Genomic DNA, 12,387 nt, shown 5'->3' on the forward strand with positions numbered 1-12,387 from the left:
ACAGGGAGGCGGGTGGGCGGCCCATCGCTACCTGGCATCCGGTTCCTAGAAGTGCAATGTGCACGCCGGGTGCCGGGAGCGTGCGGGGGGGCGCGCGTGCACGTGCGTGCGCGTGCGTGCGCATTAGCTGGCCACTGACACCAATGAGGAGGGAAGAGGGGGGGAAAAAAGATTTAAAAAAAACTTTATATAAAAGGATCTGGGAGGGGGAGGGGGATAGGGGTATTGTGGGGGGCTGCTACACTACAGAAAACATAAAAAATTGCATAAGAGGAAAAAATACTTTTGTTTTTGGGGCAAATTGGGTACTGGCAGACAGCTGCCAGTACCCAAGATGGCGGCAATTAGGGGAGAGGGTTAGAGAGCTGGGGGGGGGATCATGGAGGTTGGGGCTAAGGCAGGAGTCCATCACAGCTAAAATATTTTATTTTTTTTATAAAAAAAAACTCCTTTTATTTAGTACTGGCAGATTTTCTGCCAGTACTTAAGATGGCGGGGACAATTGTGGGGTGGGGGAGGGAAGAGAGCTGTTTGGGAGGGATCAGGGGGTGGGATGTGTCAGGTGGGAGGCTGATCTCTACCCTAAAGCTAAAATTAACCCTGCAAGCTCCCTACAACCTACCTAATTAACCCCTTCACTGCTGGGCATAATTTACGTGTGGTGCGCAGCAGCATTTAGCGGCCTTCTAATTACCAAAAAGCAATGCCAAAGCCATATAAGTCTGCTATTTCTGAACAAAGGGGATCCCAAAGAAGCTTTTACAACAATTTGTGCCATAATAGCACAAGCTGTTTGTAAATACTTTCAGTGAGAAGCCTAAAATTGTGAAAAATGATTTTTTTTTATAATTTGCTCGCATTTGGCAGCTGCCAGTACCCAAGATGGCCCCCAATAAGGCAGACGGGAGGGTTAGAGAGAGGTTTTGGGGGGGATCAGGGAGGTTGGGGGCTAAGGGGGGGATCCTACACTGTAGCATATGTAAATATGCTAAAAAAAATTAAAAAACCCTTTTATTTTAGTACTGGCAGACTTTCTGCCAGTACTTAAGATGGCAGGGACAATTGTGGGGTGGGGGAGGGAAGGGAGCTGTTTGGGAGGGATCAGGGGGTGGGATGTGTCAGGTGGGAGGCTGATCTCTACACTAAAGCTAAAATTAACCCTGCAAACTCCCTACAAACTCCCTAATTAACCCCTTCACTGCTAGCCATAATATACGTGTGAGGCGCAGCAGGATTTAGCAGCCTTCTAATTACCAGAAAGCAACGCCAAAGTCATATATGTCTGCTATTTCTGAACAAAGGGGATCCAAGACAAGCATTTACAACCATTTGTGCCATAAATGCACAAGCTGTTTGTAAATGATTTCAGTGAGAAACCTAAAATTGTGAAAAATTTTACGTTTTTTTTAATTTGATCGCATTTGGCGGTGAAATGGTGGCATGAAATATACCAAAATGTGCCTAGATCAATACTTGGGGTTGTCTACTACACTACACTAAAGCTAAAATTAACCCTACAAGCTCCCTAAAAACTCCCTAATTAACCCCTTAACTGATGGGCATAATACACTTGTGGTGCGCAGTGGCATTTAGCGGCCTTCTAATTACCAAAAAGCAACGCCAAAGCCATATATGTCTGCTATTTCTGAACAAAGGGGATCCCAGAGAAGAATTTACAACCATTTATGCCATAATTGCATAAGTTGTTTGTAAATAATTTCAGTGAGAAACCGAAAGTTTGTGAAAATATTTGTGAAAAAGTGAACGATTTTTTGTATTTGATCGCATTTGGCGGTGAAATGGTGGTATGAAATATACCAAAATTGGCCTAGATCAATACTTTGGGATGTCTACTAAAAAAAAAATATATACATGTCAAGGGATATTCAGGGTTTCCTGAAAGAAGCCATTGTGGAACCCCCTCTTAGAATGTGTCCCACTTGTACTGATATGTCTATAAATTGCAAACAGCATATTTTGACTTATAAAAGTTTGGCATTAGATAATTCTCAGACAGAAGGAAATCAGGTTTTGCCATCTAGTTCTCCCCAAGTGTCACAACCAGTAACGCCCGCACAAGTGACGCCGAGTACTTCTAGTGCGTCTAATTCTTTCACCTTGCAAGATATGGCTTCAGTTATGAATACTACCCTCACAGAGGTTTTATCTAAGCTGCCTGAATTGCAAGGGAAGCGCAGTAGCTCTGGGTTAAGATCAAATGCTGAGCCTTCTGATGCTTTAGTTGCTTTATCCGATATTACCTCACAATGTTCTGAGGTAGGGATGAGGGATTTGCTGTCTGAGGGAGAGATTTCTGATTCAGCAAAGATGTTCTCTCAGACAGATTCAGATATGACAGCATTTAAATTTAAGCTAGAGCACCTCCGCTTATTGCTCAGGGAGGTTTTAGCTACTCTGGATGATTGTGACCCTATTGTAGTTCCAGAGAAATTGTGTAAAATGGACAAATATTTAGAGGTTCCTGTTTACACTGATGTGTTTCCGGTCCCTAAGATGAATTCGGACATTGTTACTAAGGATAAACCAGGTATTCCGTTCTCTCCCCCCTCCTGTTTTTAAGAAAATGTTTCCCATTTCTGACACCATAAAGGACTCATGGCAGACGGTCCCTAAGGTGGAGGGAGCTATTTCTACCCTGGCTAAGCGTACAACTATACGTATTGAAGACAGTTGTGCTTTCATTGATCCTATGGATAAAAAATTAGAGGGTCTCCTAAAGAAAATTTTTGTTCATCAAGGTTTTCTTCTTCAACCTATAGCATGCATTGTTCCTGTAACCACTGCAGCTGCCTCTTAATTTGAGGCTCTAGAAGAGGCTCTTCAGATGGAGACCCCACTAGATAATATTTTGGACAGAATTAAGGCTGTTAAGTTGGCTAATTCATTTATTACAGACGCCGCTTTTCATCTTGCTAAATTAGCTGCTAAGAATTCAAGTTTTGACATTTTAGCACGTAGAGCATTATGGCTTAAGTCCTGGTCAGCTGATGTGTCATCTAAATCTAAGCTTTTGTCCATCCCTTTCAAAGGTAAGACCCTATTTGGGCCTGCATTGAAAGAGATCATTTCAGACATTACTGGAGGGAAGGGTCATACCCTCCCTCAGGATAAGTCAAATAAGACAAGGACCAAACAAAATAATTTTCGTTCCTTTTGAAACTTCAAGAGTGGTCCCTCTACCTCTTCCCCTGCTGCAAAGCAAGAGGGGAACTTTGCTCAATCCAAGCCAACCTGGAGACCTAATCAGGCTTGGAACAAGGGTAAACAGGCCAAAAAGCCTGCTGCTGCCACTAAGTCAGCATGAAGGGGTGGCCCCCGATCCGGGTCCGGATTTAGTAGGGGGCAGACTCTCTCTCTTTGCTCAGGCCTGGGCAAGAGACGTTCAGGATTCCTGGGCAGTAGAAATTGTAACCCAGGGATACCTTCTAGATTTCAAGGATTCCCCTCCAAGGGGGAGGTTCCATCTTTCTCAATTGTCTGTAAACCCAACAAAATAGTGGAGTTCTTACGCTGTGTAGAAGACCTTTTTACCATGGGAGTGATCTGCCCAGTTCCAAAAGCAGAACAGGGGCAGGGGTTCTACTCCAATCTGTTTATAGTTCCCAAAAAGGAGGGAACCTTCAGACCAATTCTGGATCTCAAGATCCTAAACCAATTCCTAAGAGTTCCATCTTTACAAGATGGAGACCATTCAGACTATCTTACCATTGATCCAGGAGGGTCAATATATGACCACCGTGGACTTAAAGGATGCATATCTGCACATTCCTATAAACAAAGATCATCACCAGTTCCTCAGGTTCGCCTTTCTGGACAAGCATTATCAGTTTGTGGCTCTTCCTTTCAGGTTGGCCACGGCGCTGCAAATCTTCACGAAGGTGCTAGGGTCCCTTCTGGCGGTTCTAAGGCCATGGGGCATAGCAGACGAATGTCTACACAACATTCTAATTCAAGCGTCATCCTTCCAACTAGCCAAGTCTCACACGGACTTAGTGTTGACCTTTCTAAGGTCTCACGGGAGGAAAGTGAATGTAAAAAAGAGTTCTCTTTCCCCCCTCACAAGAGTTTCATTTCTAGGGACTCTGATAGACTCGGTGGACTTGAAAATATTTCTGACGGAGGTCAGGAAATCAAAGATTTTGTCCACCTGCCGAGCTCTTCATTCCATTTCTCGGCCGTTAGTGGCTCAGTGTATGGAGGTAATCGGACTAATGGTAGTGGCAATGGACATAGTTCCGTTTGCTCGCTTGCATCTCAGACCACTGCAACTATGCATGCTCAATCAGTGGAATGGGGATTAAGTGGATTTATCTCCTCAGATAAATCTGGATCAAGAGACCAGAGACTCTCTTCTTTGGTGGTTCTCACAGGATCATCTGTCCCAGGGAATGTGTTTCCGCAGGCCAGAATGGGTTATAGTGACGACAGACGCCAGTCTTCTGGGCTGGGGTGCAGTCTGGAATTCCCTGAAAGCTCTGGGTTTGTGGACTCGGGAGGAGGCTCTCCTAACGATAAATATTCTGGAATTAAGAGCGATATTCAATGCTCTCCAGGCATGGCCTCAGCTGGCTTCGGCCAGATTCATCAGGTTTCAGTCGGACAACATCACGACTGTGGCTTAAATCAATCATCAGCGATGATAGAAGTTTCCTTAGCAATGATAGAGGTTTCAAGGATAATCCAATGGGCAGAGGCTCACTCTTGCCATCTGTCAGCGATCTATATCCCAGGTGTAGAGAACTGGGAGGCAGATTTTCTAAGTCGTCAGACTTTTCATCCAGGGGAGTGGGAACTCCATCTGGAGGTGTTTGCTCAGCTGGTTCGGCTATGGGGCACACCAGAGTTGGATCTGATGGCGTCTCATCATAACGCCAAACTTCCTTGTTACGGCTCCAGGTCAAGGGATCCTCAAGCTGTACTGATAGATGCTCTAGCAGTACCCTGGTCGTTCAACCTGGCTTATGTGTTTCCACCTTTCCCTGTCCTTCCACGTCTGATTGCCAGAATCAAACAGGAGAGAGCATCAGTGATTTTGATAGCGCCTGCGTGGCCACGCAGGACTTGGTATGCAGACCTGGTGGACATGTCATCCCTTCCAGATATTAAGCTTTTATCTTGGAAAGTTTTGTTCCTAGTTGCTATCTCTTCAGCTCAAAGAGTTTCTGAAGTATCTGCATTACAATGTGACTCTCCATATCTTGTGTTCCATGCTGATAAGGTGGTTTTGCGTACCAAGCCTGGGTTCCTACCTAAGGTTGTTACTAACAGGAATATCAATCAAGAAATTGTTGTTCCTTCTCTGTGTCCTAATCCTTCTTGTAAGAAGGAAAGTCTGTTGCACAACTTGGACGTGGTTTGTGCTTTGAAATTTTATTTGCAGGCAACCAAAGATTCTCGTCAAACATCTTCTTTGTTTGTTGTGTATTCTGGAAAGCGTAGGGGTCAAAAGGCTACGGTGACTTTTCTTTCCTTTTAGCTGAAAAGCATCATCCGTTTGGCTTATGAGACTGCTGGACAGCAGCCTCCTGAAAGGATTACAGCTCATTCTACTAGAGCTGTAGCTTCCACATGGGCTTTTAAAAATTATGCTTCTGTTGAACAGATTTGTAAGGCTGATACTTGGTCATCGCTTCATGCCGTTTCAAAATTTTATAAATTTGATACTTTTGCTTCTTCGGAGGCTATTTTTGGGAGAAAGGTTTTGCAAGCAGTGGTGCCTTCCGTTTAGGTTCCTGTCTTGTCCCTCCCTTCATCCGTGTCCTAAAGCTTTGGTATTGGTATCCCACAAGTTAGGATGAATCCGTGGACTCGGTACATCATGCAAAAGAAAACAAAATGTATGCTTACCTGATAAATTTCTTTCTTTTGCGATGTACCGAGTCCACGGCCCGCCCTGTCTATTCAAGACAGATAGTATTTTTTTATGTAAACTTCAGTTACCTCTGCACCTTATAGTTTCTCCTTTTCTTCCTTGGCCTTCAGTCGAATGACTGGGTGGTGGAGTTAAGGGGGGAGCTATATAGACAGCTCTGCTGTGGTGCTCTCTTTGCTACTTCCTGTCAGGAAGGACAATATCCCACAAGTTAGGATGAATCCGTGGACTCGGTACATTGCAAAAGAAAGAAATTTATCAGGTAAGCATAAATTTTGTTTTTGAATTTCCTATCCCTTTAATTACTGAGCAAGCATATCGTTATGAATCTACATAGCCCATAGACACAGGCAAAAAGCATCACATTTTCACCAAACTATGGAGAGCGAAAATTGCAGCAAATAGCTTTCTGTGTATTGCACATGGGGAGAGTTTGATAAGCAATGTATGGTAGGGTATTAACGAGCGAGAAAAAAACTTGGTGGAGGGACACATTTTTGCTCCTGTTCCTTTGGTCAGATAACCTTTGGCAGCCAAGGGGGTAAATCATTTTTCAATGTGAGATGCTGGCTCAAAGGAGTTGAGATTGTGCTTTTTATGTTTTACTGGCAGAAAAAGGGGTAGAATAACTGCCTTATGTTTGTTATAGACATTCTTTATATGTCACATCACTGATAAAACAGATAAGTCTCTGGGCCGATAAAGGGATATAATACCCATATGCTAAATCATTTGAAAGTGATACAGTATAAATGAAAAAACTGACAAGAAAATACCATCTTGAACTAAAAAAAAGTAAAATATTTTACCTGAATTTATTTTTTAATCTCACAACAGTAAATTCTCTGTGAGCAGTAATATTGCATCTACTGCTAGTTACATGTAACCCCCCCAAAAAAGAACAGCCAATCAGTTTCACCAATAGGGATGGGTAATGTTTTACAACATTTGATATTTAAAATGAATTATCAAACATTCTAACATTCTAATGGTGAATTTTGTTCTGCAAATTTTAATTAACGTTCAGTAATATTGATTTGAATATTTTAATCTTATGTATGGTTTTGTGATAACCAAAAGTTATCTAATAGTGTGATAATTAGATTATGAAAAATAAAGGTTTTGTTGCTCTTTTCTTAAAATAAGCAAGAGAAAATGATTTATTAAACTTACTTATTTAAGGTGAGTCATTAATTTTGTAATTGATAGAATAATGTGAAACTTCACTAAGATACGAATATATAAATATTCAGGAAAGATTATGAGTAACTGAGATTTAAGTTCAGAGTATGTCATATGTGTTACAAAATAATGCAACAGTTAATGCTGATTAAAGCAGATTAAGCAAAGCAAAGGTTTAGACTGCTTGATAAAGTAAAGGTAATTTCTTCACGCACTCACACTCTCACGCAATAAAATATATACACAGTCCAGACATACTAGCTTGAATCCCAAACCGCAATATACTGAGTCAGATGAAAATCACAATAAAGGTTATAGATATCTCCAATAACAAACAATGGTGTTTAAGGTTTAACCTTTATGAATGAAAAAATTGTAGCATGGAGAGCGGTACTTATCTTAACAGTAGCGGTGGTAAGAAGCGTGGAGAGCGGTAATGCCTTTTAGAAATAAAGGCTGAGAGGTAAGTTGCAGCTCTTAGGTTCAGCGTCTGTTTGGTGTGAGCGCGACTTCGGCGTGGTGAAAGAAGTTCCGATTGGCGGATGAATCCGGAAGATGATCCTGGTCTGAAAAGAGGTAACTGTAGATACCCAGCGGGTATCGAAGGCGAAGTAAAAGACCTGAAGGTTAAAGTAACAATAGCACAATGTGGTAGTAGCTCCACAGAGGAGCAAGGAGAAGTGATAAACAGCTTCAATTTTCAGGCCCTGATTGAGGGGTAAGCACTTCCTTAAATAGGAAGGAAGTGCTTATGCAGGTTCAGATTTAAAGGGATATCACATGCCCCCCTCCTCAGGGAATCACCCCTGGGGATTCTGCGTGAGGTTTAAGTGGATATTTCTTATGGAAGAACCTGATCAATCGGGGCGAATGGACTTCGGAATGAATGAGCCAGGAGTTTTCCTCAGGGCCGTAACCCTTCCATTTAATGAGATATTCCAGTTTATTTCTGTGTATCCAAGAATCCAGTATGGATTCAACCTCGAATTCTTCTTGATGATCAACCATAACAGGTGGTGGCGGAATAGAAGAAGGATGGTTTTTGGTTGGGAATGGTTTCAACAATGAGATATGGAAAGAAGGATGTATTTTGTAGTCTTTTGGCAGTTTAAGTCTAACCACATTGGAATTTATCACATGTTCTATTGGAAATGGACCCAAGAATTGATTCGCAAGTTTCTTGCTAGGAACTTTGAGTTTAAGATTTTTTGTTGAGAGAAGTACTAAGTCCCCAACCTTATAATCAGGACCCTTACGATGTTTTAAGTCATAATATGATTTTTGATATTGTTTGGCTTCATGTAGATGTCTTTTCAGGACAATTAACCTTTCGTGGAGGTTAGATGTAAATTCAGTTGCTGTGGGAGAGTTTACAGATTTGTTAGAAAGAGATATAGTGTTTGGGTGGTAACCATATGTTGCAAAAAAGGGGGAAGTTTTGATAGAAGTACTTATGGAATTGTTATATGTGAATTCGGCCATGGGAAGAAAAACTGTCCAATCATCTTGGAGATGTGATATGTAACATCGTAAGAATTGTTCTATGGTCTGATTAAGTCTCTCTGTGAGTCCATTAGTCTGGGGATGGAAAGCAGTGGTATAAAGGTGGTCAATCTTTAGCAATTTACACAGAGATCTCCAGAAGGATGAGGTAAATTGCGTTCCCCTATCTGTAATTATGTTGGTAGGTAAACCATGTAGTCTGACTATGTGGTCGATAAATACCTTAGCCGTAGTCATAGCTGAGGGTAATCCCTTAAGTGGGATAAAATGAGCTAGTCTGGTTAAATGGTCAATTATTACCATGATAGTATTATATTGTTGAGTGAGTGGGAGTTCAACAATAAAATCCATGGCTATGGTACTCCATGGTTTATCTGGGATAGGCAGAGGTGTAAGTAGACCAATTGGTCTCTTATGAACTAATTTATTTCGGGCACAATTTTCACATCCTGATACATAGTCATAAATATATTTGTTCATGCCAGGCCACCAGAAATTACGTCGGGTTAGTTCAATGGTCTTTTTAATTCCAGGATGACCAGACATTGTATCATCATGGGTGTGTGTGAGTATTGAAGATCTCATGCTCTTGGGTATATACAATTGACTGTTATGATAGTACAATCCAGATTGAGAGTCTTTAACACAAGTTTGGTGGGGTATTGAATCTTGTTTTAAAGCCTTATGAACCTCTTGTTCTATAGGTGTCAGGACGCCTATGATTTTTTCAGGAGGGATAGTAAAATTAGGTGGTTAATGAGTTAAGCTTTCGTTTATACGTGATAAAGCATCGGCCTTAGTATTTTGACTGCCTGGTTTGTAGGTAATTAGAAAGTTAAAACGGTCTAAAAATAGAGACCATCTCGCTTGTCTGGCTGTCAAAGTCTTGTTCTTTTTTAAATATTCAAGATTCTTATGGTCAGTAAAAATAATGAATGGAAGTTTAGATCCTTCTAGGAGGTGTCTCCATTGTTCAAGGGCACTCTTTATTGCTAACAATTCTTTGTCCCCCACACTATAATTACTTTCTGCACTAGTTAAGGTTCTTGAATAAAACGCAATGGGGTGAATTTCCCCATTCTCAACTTGTTGTTGGGAGAGTACTGCTCCTATGCCAGTATTAGAGGCATCTACTTCAAGTTGAAATTGGAGATCAAAGTTGGGTAGTGATAAGATTGGGGCTGTAGAAAATAACTCTTTAAGTTTTTCGAAGGTTTCTTGAGCTTTTTGAGACCATTTAAATTTTTGATTAACACTAGTCAGTTGTGTCAGTGGTCTTACTATTGAAGAAAAGTTTTTAATAAACTTTCGATAAAAATTAGCGAAACCGATAAAGCGTTGTAACGCTTTTACAGTAGTGGGAGCTGGCCAATCTTTAATGGCGGACACTTTGTCAGGATCCATTTGTACATGGTTAGGAGTTATTATATAACCTAAAAATTTTATCTTAGAGACATGGAATACACATTTTTCTAATTTAGCATATAATTTGTGCTCCTTGAGACGGGTGAGTACCCATCTTACATGCTTTTCGTGATCAGAGGGTGTTTTGGAGTATATTAGAATATCATCTAAGTAAATTATAACACAGATGTCCATAAGGTCGTGGAATATTTCATTAATAAAATGCTGGAATGTTGCAGGAGCATTGCTTAAGCCGAAGGGCATTACATTATATTGAAAAAGCCCACAACGGGTTCTAAAGGCGGTTTTCCACTCATGACCTTCTTTCATACGGATAAGATTGTAAGCCCCCTTAAGATCAAGTTTTGAATAAATTGTAGCTTCGTTTAAACGTTCCAATAATTCGGGTATGAGGGGTAGAGGATACCTGTTTTTAACAGTAATTTCATTTAAAGCTCTATAATCAATAATGGGTCTTATTGTACCGTCCTTATTACGTACTAAGAACATTTCAGCAGCAGCTGGAGATGTTGAGTGGGATATAAAACCTTTTCGGAGATTGTTGTCTAAATAGGAACGTAAGTAAGTAAGTTCCTCTTGTGAAAGTGGGTATATTTTTCCGTGAGGAATTTGAGAGCCCGGTATCAGATCAATTGGACAATCAAACTCCCTATGAGGGGGGAGGTTTTCTGCCTCTTTTAGATCAAACACCTCTGCCAGATCCTGATAAATTTCTGGTAGTTCGGGTTCAATAGCAGAGATTAACTGATATGGATAACATGTTTTTAAACAGAATGGTGATGCTAATGATACCTGTGGAGTGGACCAGTCAATGCTGGGGTTATCTTTTTTTTAACCATGTAAAGCCAAAAATAAGTGTATGCATGTGGATGGAAATTAAGTCAAAAGTAAGATATTCAGTATGTCCATTGTCAGTTGTCACTAGTAAAGGTATCGTTTGATGGGTAATGGGACCATGTTGTATGAGGGAACCATCAATGAGTTTAACAGAGACTGGTTGTGCCTTACAAACAATAGGAATTTTATTTAAATCAACAAAAGAAATATCGATATAATTTCCGGCTGCCCCAGAATCGATCAATGCATTAGACTGCACGTTTTTCTGATCCCACTGTAAAGAAAGGTTAAGAGTCAGTTGAGGGTTTTGAGTGAAGTATAAAATATTATGTTTTGAATGAATCTTACCCTTCTTCTGCTTTTGAAGAATTGGGCAATTATTAACTGAGTGTTCTTTTTGCCCACAATATAAGCAAAGATTCTCAGATCTGCGTCTGGCCTTTTCTTCAGGTGTTAAAGGTCCTTTTATGGCACCAATCTCCATTGGGGTTTGATTTGAAGTACCCTTTTCCTGGTTGGGTGTGTAAAGATACGGACGTCTAGGTGGTACATCATAGGTAGCTCTCTCAGCCTTCCTTTCACGTAATCGCCGATCCAGGGTAGTACTTAATTTCATCAGTCCATTCAGGGTTTCGGGCATCTCCAAACGGGACAACTCATCTTTTAACAATTCTGAAAGGCCCAGTCTGAACTGGTTCTTCAAACTAATTTCATTCCATTTGGAATCATCTATCCACATTTGGAATTCGGTAATATAGTCTTCTATATTCCTCTTACCCTGTTTTAGGGATCTCAATTTCGTTTCTGCCGTCATCTGGGAATGAGAGTCCTCATATAAGGATGTCATGGCTAAAAAAAATTCTTCCAGGGAATCTAAGATTGGATGGTTATTCTCAAAATATCTATTAGCCCATGAGCGAGGCTCCCCCTGGAGGAAGGAGATGGTAGTACAAACCTTGATTCTCTCAGAGTGATAAGTTTTAGGCCTTAAAGAAAAAAGTAATTTGCAAGCATTTTTAAAGTCTCTATATTCACTTCGTTTACCAGAAAAGGGTTGAGGATAGTTAATGTGAGGTTCAGGGACTTCTGAGCTCTTGGCTGGTAAACATTCTTTTACTAGAGTTTTAAGTGCTTTATTTTCTGATTGTACCTCAGTTAAGGCCCTGGCTAGATATTCTAATTTTTGATGAATGTTGGTGAATTCATTTTTTATTTCACTAGGATCCATCCTATATTTTACAGGTTATAACCTTATTGGCCTGAAAATTCTGTGATAACCAAAAGTTATCTAATAGTGTGATAATTAGATTATGAAAAATAAAGGTTTTGTTGCTCTTTTCTTAAAATAAGCAAGAGAAAATGATTTATTAAACTTACTTATTTAAGGTGAGTCATTAATTTTGTAATTGATAGAATAATGTGAAACTTCACTAAGATACGAATATATAAATATTCAGGAAAGATTATGAGTAACTGAGATTTAAGTTCAGAGTATGTCATATGTGTTACAAAATAATGCAACAGTTAATGCTGATTAAAGCAGATTA

The sequence above is a fragment of the Bombina bombina genome, chromosome 2, assembly GCF_027579735.1.
Source record: "Bombina bombina isolate aBomBom1 chromosome 2, aBomBom1.pri, whole genome shotgun sequence".
Lineage (NCBI taxonomy): Eukaryota > Metazoa > Chordata > Amphibia > Anura > Bombinatoridae > Bombina > Bombina bombina.